This window comes from Glycine max, chromosome 14 (assembly GCF_000004515.6).
Source record: "Glycine max cultivar Williams 82 chromosome 14, Glycine_max_v4.0, whole genome shotgun sequence".
Lineage (NCBI taxonomy): Eukaryota > Viridiplantae > Streptophyta > Magnoliopsida > Fabales > Fabaceae > Glycine > Glycine max.
In genome coordinates this window covers 29632134-29641683 of record NC_038250.2, presented here as the reverse complement: position 1 = coordinate 29641683, position 9550 = coordinate 29632134, and the positions used below count along the sequence as shown (strand labels likewise).

The 9550-nt window shown below is 35.9% G+C and overlaps 1 pseudogene; it reads left to right on the top strand.

Annotated features, from left to right (window-relative positions):
- Positions 1-3399: 3399 nt before the first annotated feature.
- LOC112999345 (presequence protease 2, chloroplastic/mitochondrial-like) lies at positions 3400-9117 on the top strand (annotated as a pseudogene).
- The last annotated feature ends 433 nt before the right edge of the window (positions 9118-9550 follow it).

Below are 9550 nucleotides of genomic sequence, written 5' to 3'. Positions count from 1 at the left end.
GTTAACATCGATTTTCCAAAACTGATGTTAATATAAAATTACAACATCGATTATTTAAATAACTGATGTTATATAATAAGAATTATAAAAAAAGTAATATATCTGCATATCAACGTCAGTTTTTATCACAACCGATGTTAATATATGCAGACAACATCGGTTTTAACTAAAAATCGATGTTATATTTCTATATTAACATCTGTTTTGGTAAAAACCGATGTTGCTGGTAATAAAACAACATTGGTTTAAATCGATATTGTTTCATTACCAGCAACATCGGTTTTTAATATCAAGCTTGACATCGATTTTTTAAATAATCGATGTTAATATAACATACAACATCGGTTTTTTTATTAAAACCAATGTTATTTTTTAGGATTTTTTTAATATGTTGTCTATTTTTTTAATAACCCCAAAATTAACCTGCAAATTTTAAAAGTAGAATCACAACATATAATTTTCATTCTATTTTGAAACAGTTTTTTCCAGAAATTCCATCATAAATTTATTATTTACAATGAATTAAAAGAATATTTAATGTTAAGGAGACATGAATTGTAAAAAATGTAAAGTAACTAAACTATAATTACAAAATTTCCTAAACACTAATTGTTTTATTTTTAACTTTCAAATAATAATTTGCCCACTGGATGCAAAGCGCCTTCAATCTCTCTAGTTCCAATGGTTTAGCATCATTGAAATACTGCATGATATAATAAAACATAAGTTAATAATATAATACCAATCATAACAAAATGAAATTTGTTTGAATTAAACAATTACTGTTTCCCAATTATTCTTGAAACTTTCTAAGATTATAGTTGACATCCAATGCATGACGTAATTAATATCCACAGTCAGTGCTTCCTTTTTGTCTATTACACTAAATACATTATGAAATTTAGATATTCAATGTTAAGTACAAATTAGTCTACACAATACTAAAATATAACTAGAAGCATTGTTTAAATGACTTACTTTAACAACAATCCACCTAGCAGCAGCCTTGGATTTACTTTGTGGAGTATCGTCAAGTCCTTTCAAAGCACTTTTGAATACAAACATGGATGCGTATTGTACAATTAAAATATTGATGTTCCTGACTAATGCTAATGCAAATGTATTGAAAAACAACACTGACCTGTTAATTATTCCTTTGAGGCAGTTGTCTGACCTATTATGCAACGAACAAAACCAGATGACAACATTTTCCTTAGGCAAAATGACAACCATTTGCAAATGTGCACTGTAGTGGAGATCAATATAGGTTATTATACTATTATACATTATTTAAATTCATATGTTCAGTTTAACTTACCCATTCAAGTAGGCTGCTAGGTACACATCCCTCTTTGATTTCTGCATCCAATTATTAATATAACTTTATGATTCAAATTGTGATTGCCTATATCTCTGTATGGACTGTGGCTTGAGGAATCCATACATATTGACATTCCCCACTCGCATACTTGTCTCAATCATATGCCTATTGATGTTAAAATAAAGTAAATTATGTATGAATTTAAACCAATAAGTTAGGTGATAAACAATAATGTAAACTGATTTACAAAATCCACAACTGTATAACAAAGATGCTGAGACATTGACCACCATGTGCTATTTCAGCCAGATCTTCATGCTTTTTATACAAGGGGAAGTTGTCATTGAACACCCCAATCACGGTAGCATCCCACATAACCTACAACGGCTTAAGAAAAAGTTGTGGGATAGTCAATATCATCAGATATAGGGGATCATCGACATCATGATCTGGCCTATCTGTAGGTTTCGCCGATCCCACAGCTCCCTATTTATCCAACACAGGTAATTAACATAATTTAATTACAGTGAAATTTTTAATTAAAAAAAAAGCATTTAATGACAATGAAATACTTGTTCTGATAAACGCTTCACAAAATGTGTCAGCCAAGCAACGAAGGTGTTAAGTGTCTGCCCCACTAATTGAACCTCTTCAGTGGGTATAGGAATGAGAGCATCTGCATCTCTAACTTCTTCAACACCAACCTTGACTTTATCATGGCGCAAAGGGATGTTGTGAACGGTTGTTGAACCCTCATAAAGTTTTCCTAGGGCATCCAGGCGGGGAGGATTTTCTTTGATGTACAACCCGCATTTCTCTGAGTCACCCGTGTCTATATCGTTCCTTAAGGGATCAACACAACTTTCCTTTGTGCTAACACGAGCAGCTGAAGGACCAACCGCAGGCTTAGGAGGCAGTGCGAGTCCTTGTGATTGCATCTGAGACTAAAACTGGGACTACATCTGGTTGAAGGATAACATTAGTTGTTGAGTCACTTTTTCTGTGATCATCACACCAACTCCAGTAGCACACACACGAACAGGGTGTTCTGGTCGCCCAATGGCAACAGTCAGTACATCCTGACGTCCATGGGCGACGAAGGAACCCTGTGAGGCCTGCTCCTCCAATGAATCCTGTAAGGAACACATTTATTGTTTTACTCAGTCACACAATAAACATAAATAATTGCAATTAACAATTGAAAGTCACTTACAATCTTGTCAGCAATTTCCTTTGATGCCTCAGACATCATTTGCCCAGTTTTCTTGGTGCTGACCATCTTCCACTTCACGTGTCGTCTGATGGGAGATGGAGGATCAATCACGAGGTTAGTGCTTCCGGATTGAGCAGCTTCCTCCATTTTCTTTCTGTTTCTTCTCCTTCATCAACTTGTTTTCTAGATATTCATAACCCCCACAAGACAACACGTGAGGGGCAATGTTTTGTTTCTGGATAGCCTGTGCTTTTTTTTGCACATCCTGTAAAAATTAAACATTATTGAAAGTTATCATTACAATGTATAATAGTAAGTGAATTTAAAGTTTAAAACAATGAAAATCACAAACTTACCTCCCACGAAGGGTCTCTGCGGGTCTGACAAAATTGGGTCCATTTCTCCTTGCTAATGTCGTACTTTTCACATACAATGTCATCGACACTTTCCTTGTCGGTTGCAAGTGCCCATTTCAACGTCAAATCAGACTTAAATTGTCTCCACCGCTCCCCCATAGTCTGAATTATTTTCTTTTTCGACCTCAGATCATATGCTTCAGGGATATCAAATTCAGTCTCACAAACGAAAAATTACATTTTATTGTTACTAAATTACAATTTGATTGTTAATCAACAAAATGCAACATTTAACTAAAATACCTTAATATCCTCCCATATCAAATCCTTTTGAGCAACAGGGACTTGTTTCCAATTCTCGTATGTCACATCCACCTTATCACGAGTGACAATTCCCATATTTGTTTTTAACTTCTTTGTGGGGACCGTTGGCTTTCCCGGTCGCAGGATCTACATGGACCAGGGGTCTCTCTGCCCCAACTAGTCTAGTCACCAATGATCTTAAGTGTATGGCTTTTGTTGTCCACTTTAATGTAGATGCCAAATGTGATGCTACAGCAGTAGGAGGAGGAGGAGGAGGAGGAGAACTGGGTGGTGTAGCCATTTGCCTGTAAAGAAAAAACATTAGTTAATTAACATTATCACAAAACTAAATAACTTATGTAAATGAATGGACTGAAATCAAGTACATAATAAGAAAATTACATTAGACGATATTAACTAATTCTCCTTCATCATGATCATTACAATTAGCATGAACATCGCCAGCTTCTTCTTCTCCGACGATGTTAGGCGACATTTGTGTGGACAAAGGACTAACATAAGTATCAATGTATGAATCATCATCTTCAAGATTAACACCAATTGTTTTCTCGTGTAGAACCACTGACCACTTTTCATCACAAGGGTCTTGAACATAAAATACTTGTTTAGCTTGTTCTGCCATGATGAAAGGGTCATTTTGGTAAGCGTGTTTCTTTAGATCTACCAACGTAAATCCTACATCATCGGTCCGCACATCGATATTGTTGTCAACCTATTTACATTTGAAAACACAGACAGTAAATTTGACATAGTTAAGCTCCCAAATTTCTTCAATGAAACCAAAGTAAGGGATGGAAGCTACACAGGGATTGTCATCATGTACACTAGCGAAGTGTTGTGATTCAGCCCTTAGACTAACCCCATTATTTTGCATTGTACTTTTCTTGTCTTGTGCTTTTGTGTAAAAGGAATACTTGTTTATATCATATCCTTGCCAAGTTATAACATTTCTTTTAGGTTCATCTGCTAGTTTTCTTAACGTTTCAAAAGTATTATCATAAACAAAGATTGTATCTTTAAGCCAATCTAGGAAATTCTTGTTATGCTCTTTCAAGACCCTATTCTTCAACATTTTTAGATTACTTTCTTTCACTAAACCTTCATGGCGAAGTATGTATGGAAAAACTTCATTATTGTTATTCAACACATACAAATGAGTTTGTTGCAAATCTTCTACACTTTGAGTGATAACATGCAGTCCTCTTGAACCCTTACCTCCAACTCTTTCATCATGTCGAGACTCGGGAAGGCCAACAGGTTTAGTTTTTTCAATGTACTCTGAACAAAATTCAATGACTTCTTTTGCAATGTACCTTTCCACAATAGATGCTTTTGGATGGTGTAGATTCATGGTATACCCTTTTAAGATCTTCATGTATCGCTCAACCGGGTACATCCAATGCAAATAAACTGGACCATAACATTTGATTTCTCTTACCAGATGAACAATTAAGTGAACCATGAGGTTGAAGAAAGCAGGTGAAAAATACATCTTCAACTGACACAATATAATAGTGGCCTCGTTTTCCAGCTCATCTAACTTGACAAGATCAAAGACTTTGCTACATATGGCATTGAAGAAAAAGCACAGTCGAGTTATGGCAAGCTTGACTTTGTTAGGCAAAATGTCTCGTATGGCCATGACTAACAATTGTTGCATCAAGACGTGACAATCATGAGACTTTAAGCTTACCAACTTAAGATCCTTCAACTGCACAAGGCTCTTAATATTTGAAGAGTATCCTTGTGGAACTTTGACATGACACATACACTAACAAAAACTCATCTTCTCCTTTCTGGGCAAAGTATGACAAGCTGAAGGCAAGTATATTTTTTACCATCAGACCTTGGATATAACTGCACTCGTATATCCATGCCAACTAGATCTTGACGAGTATTCAAACCATCTTTCATCTTGCCTTGAATGTTAAGGAGCGTCCCAATAACATTATCACATACATTTTTCTCTACATGCATAACATCAATACAATGTCTAACATCTAGATCAGACCAGTAGGGAAGATCAAACAAAATTGACCTTTTCTTCCATATGCAAGTCTTACTTTTTTCCTTCTTTTGAGTCTTTCCAAATATAGTATTCAGGTGTTGAACCCGCTAAAAGACCTGGTCACCAGCTAATGGTATCTTTGCACTTTCATGCTTTTGACTTCCATTAAATGCCTTTTTCAATCATCGGTGAGGATGATGAGGTTTCAGAAACTGCCAATGCCTAGTATATACTATTTTTCTACCATGTTTCAGTTGTATGTAGCTTGTTTCTTCTTCACAGATGGGGCATGCATGATGGCCTTTAACACTATAACCGCTCAAATTCTCATATGCTGGAAAGTCATTAATGGTAGAAAATAGCATTGCACGCAAATGAAAAGTCTCATTTCGAAACCCATCAAACACTAAAACTCCTTCGTCCCACAACTTTGCCAAGTCTTCAATCAAGGGATTGAGATAGACATCGATGTCATTTCCAAGATGTCTTGGGCCCGATATCATCATAGACAACATCTTGTATTTTCGCTTCATGCACAACCAAGGAGGCAAATTGTAAATTACAAGCAAAATTGGCCACGAACTGTGTTGAGTGCTTAAACTGCCATATGGATTCATTCCATCAGTGGCTAGTCCAAGCCTAAGATTTCTTGCCTTGTTGCCGAAATTCGAATATAAATGATCAATTTTATTCCACTGCAATGAATCAGCCGGATGACGGAGCATTTCATCGCAGTTTCTCCCATTTGCATGTCATGTAAGGTCTTTTGCATTGTCTCCATTAGCAAATGGACGCTTAAACCTTGGAATGATGGGAAGATACCACAACACCTTTGCTAGGGGACCCTTCTTTGAGTTTTCGTCACTACTACACTCGTCATCATCCTTCACTTTTTATCATGATACCCCATACCTAGGGCATTTGTGCATGTCTTGAAACTCATTGTGTATAGTATACAATCATTAGGGCAAGCATGAATCTTCTGATACTCCATACCCATCAAACACAGTATCTTCTTGGCCTGATAGTAAGTTTTTTGCAACGTGTTTTCCTCTGGAAGCATATCGTGCACTACTTAAAGCAGTGAACTAAAGCTTTTGTCACTCCACCCATATTTGGCCTTTACATTAACAAGTTGTAACACTGCTGACAACAACGTCAAGGAATTCTTGCACCCCGAATATGAAGGCTTCTTTGAATAAGTTTGCAATGCATTATACATAGGGGCATGTGCTTTCTGAAAATACTCTTGTCCAAGATCACGAATCATATCCTCTAAGCGACCTCCCATTTCTACATCAAATGGTTCAAATTGAGACCCCCTCTGCATGTCTGTCAAATCACCTTGCCATATCCATGTGGTATAATTCTTCTTAATCCCATCACACAACAAATGCTCCCGTATGTCGTCCAGTATTTGTCATCTCTCGTTCAAACAATTTATGCAAGGAAAAAAATATTTTTCGTCCTCATCAGGTCGACTTCTTACGGAAGCAAATTACAAGAACTGATCAACGCCTTCCTCATATGCAGGGCTCATGCAACTTTCATTCATCCAACTTTGATCCATCTAAATAATAACTTTGTGATACTCAGAAAGTTATTCGATGCATGAAAATCTCACTTTTTCATTATAGGTGTGGCTGTATCCCATTCAAGAAGACATTTTTTATGGTAGCTTCATACATCAAGGTTAAGTCTATTTTATTAAATTTGACAAATTTTCGGCAGCATTTCGTATTGGTCTCCAAGTACACAACATGAAATTGGTGAGATTAATTCCCCAATAATCAAGTATGCACTCAGAGAACAACTAGAAATGTATTGTACCGAAATTTCATCAGATTCAACAAAATAATCTTAACCTTAATTCATGAATCTACCATAAAAATGAGTCTGCCTAAACTGTCCAAATGGACAATTCAAGATTCAATACAATGATTAATGCAAACTGTTCGCAAGAATCATTGTATTCAATCTCAAATGGGAATCTAAGGTTCACTCATCATGAGCATAATTTGTATAGCATATATCAATTGTCATTAATGGCAGTGAACAAGTAATAAAAACATTGGTAAGAAACAACAACATCAAAAGTTTACATAAAACATTTATACATGTGATGATGAGCAGCACGGTCCAAAAATAAAGCAACAATCCAATAAAGAAGCCAATGACCACCTACATCAATCATCATTCCCAAAAACATTAGATATCAAACTTCCTTACCTATAGTCTTTCTCAAATATAAATAACAAAGAATTCTTATATTTCTGTATTTTTATCACTTGTTTTATACACTTTTATTTTTGCTACTATCTAAAAGAATATTAATGGCATGATTGCATGTTTTTCTGGTTATGGTCTATATATCTCAGACTAGTTATTAATGGTTCAGATTTGTAGCAATTAACCACTTACTTCATCCTCTCCTATATTGTCCAGAATATTTAGACAAAGGGATTCTAGTTTGGCCTCTGATGAATCAAGGATTGAACCACAAACACTATTTTCAAAGCCAATTCGGATTGTTGAGACATATCCTTCTAGTGAAAGGGGCGATTTGAAAAAGAAGCACATGGTCTGTCTTAACTGGTTGCTCTCTGAATAGCCCTTAGACCTAGAAACGGAACTAACACTAGGATTTTTGAATCACTTTCTGATGGGCATCCCTGCTTCACCACTAAGGAAAAAATTGCTAGAAAGTAGACCAGGCGATGCCATTGTTGGTGGTGGGGTTGAAGATGAACTACTCCAGCCTCAATTTAGCATTGGAAGGAAGGGTGATTTTGAAGATGATATTCATAAGGTAGAAGAACTGGTCACAAGTACACTTAAAAAGTTGGCAGAGGAAGGTTTTCATACAGATGCCATTGAGGCTTCTATGAATACAATTGAATTTTCTATGAGAGAGAACAACACTAGGTCCTTCTCTGATTGAGATTTATAATTGTTTTGATTTGTATTTGTAGGGTCAATGGATTTATGATATGAATCCCTTTGAGCCACTGAAGTATCAAAAGCATCTTCAAGACCTAAAATCTAGAATAGCAAAGAAGGGCTCTAGATCTATGTTTTCTCCTCTAATAGAGAAATTCATCTTGAACAACCCTCATCAACTTACTATGGAAATGCAACTTCTTTATTACTTATCTTAAGCTTGAAAACCTGTGTAAGAGTGAAAACCATTTTGCATCCAATGTATGTTGGTCGTTATTGATGACAATCATTCTTTTCAACCTGATCCTGAAAAAGTTGCTCATCATGAAGTCGCAGAGTTGCCCCATGCTACCTATGCGCTTCGACTTAAGCAGGAAACTCCTGACCCACTAGAAGCTTTGAAAATTGTTCCTAGCCTTTCTCTACAAAAAATTCCTAAAGAACCTATTCATGTTCCCACTGAGGTTATCACTACTTCCCCTAGAGTGAGGTAGACATGTTTGTCTTATGATCTGTAGAAATTCACAAGGATTTACTTGCTAAATGTAGGTTGGGGATGTCAATGGAGTAAAAGTTTTGCAGCATGATCTCTTCACCAATGATGTCCTTTACACTGAAATAGTATTCAACATGAAATTATTGAAGCAAGAGCTTTTTCCATTGGTGCCACTGTTTTGGTAACTATAAAGCCTTTGGAAGATGTTTTACATTTTGTTTCCATTCATCTTTAGTTCCTAATATTAGGGAAGCTTGGGTGGAAAAGGTTGTGAAGACACCATATATGACACCTACTACTTCTCCACCTTTCTTTACTCCTCCTTTCATTACTCCTATCAGTCCCTATAACCAACGTGGATTCAATCCTCTATTTGAAACAACAATTGATGCTGAGTTCAACAGATTAAAGTCCTTACCTCCTCCAAACATTAAAGTTCTTACAGGGAGCAGAAGATAAGCTTAGAAGAAAACTACAACAGGATGAAAATAAGGGAAATGGAGATGAAGTTGATGGTTGTTTCATCACAATAGTTGTTGACAAGAAAACAGAAAGAGAGGTTAATTACCAGCCTCATCCACCATAGTACCATTCAGGCACTTCACTGGTACTTCCCTTAGCTTCTTGACACAATTCACCAAAACCAGAAGAAAGAAAAAAGCTAACACCAAAGTTCTGTTAAGTCAATTAAGAGTTTATTTCTTCATTAATCTTTCTAATCAATGTCAATTTTCAGAGTAGTTGTACTGGAGGATCAATTTAATGAACCACACTTTATTTGCAAATGAAGACAAATTTTAAATATGATTATATATCAAGCATGACAACCAACATATGCTTGAGACTTATCAAGCATGACAAGCAACATATATCAATCTAGTAGAACATGTAT